The sequence below is a fragment of the Neomonachus schauinslandi genome, chromosome 4 (genome assembly GCF_002201575.2).
Source record: "Neomonachus schauinslandi chromosome 4, ASM220157v2, whole genome shotgun sequence".
Taxonomy (NCBI): Eukaryota; Metazoa; Chordata; class Mammalia; order Carnivora; family Phocidae; genus Neomonachus; species Neomonachus schauinslandi.
The window spans coordinates 157,360,847-157,361,557 of record NC_058406.1 but is presented as its reverse complement, the minus strand read 5'-3'; the positions used below and the strand labels follow the sequence as shown (position 1 = coordinate 157,361,557).

At 36.3% G+C, this 711-nt stretch overlaps 1 non-coding gene across 1 annotated transcript; it reads left to right on the top strand.

Moving 5' to 3' along the window:
• The first annotated feature begins 388 nt into the window (after positions 1-388).
• Positions 389-491, top strand: LOC123324693. The gene has a single exon (XR_006539967.1). It is a non-coding gene; the product is annotated as a U6 spliceosomal RNA (small nuclear RNA).
• Positions 492-711: the final 220 nt, after the last annotated feature.

The following is a 711-nucleotide window of genomic DNA, read 5'->3' as shown; positions in this document are numbered from 1 at the left end:
TATCTATTGTCCCTGAACCCTTTGGGCCCTAGGAAAATGTCTTTTAGAGCTATCTCAAGTGTGATCTGCCTACTCACATCCCACCACCATTTCTACTCTGCTGTTCCTACACTAGGCTGAAGTAGTACTATAAGGACAGTCAGTTTTTGTCGGCTTCCTTGGGTTCCACCTTAGAAGCAAGCATATGTCCTTCTCTCCGAATGACAAACTTAAATGGAAGGTATAAGAAGTTCTATCATATGCCTCCACTTGGAACTAACCATAGAGAGAATATAGCACGACCCACTCATATCTTAGAAACTCACACTCAGGATTCACTCTGATGTACTTTTTTTTTTTTCTCCCTAAGCCTAACTTGAAGGCTCTTTGTCAAGACTGAGAAAAATGGGTGCTTGCTTCAGTAGCACATGTACTAAAATTGGAACAATACAGAGATTAGCGTGGCCCCTGTGCAAGGTGAGACACAAATTCATGAAGCATTCCATATTTAAAGAAAAAAAAATTTGAAAAAAATGTAAGATTTTTTGGCATGAACTTTATGCTTTGAACTTTTTTTGCTTCTGAAAAATATAAAAACCCAGCTCTTGTAGTTCAAAATTCCTTAATATTATCACCTTGTCTTAAATTTCAAAAATCTATTTCAAAAATCTATTTCAAAATGCAAAAGCTAAGCATTCATTTCTTCTACATTTCTGCAAAAAATTCACTACC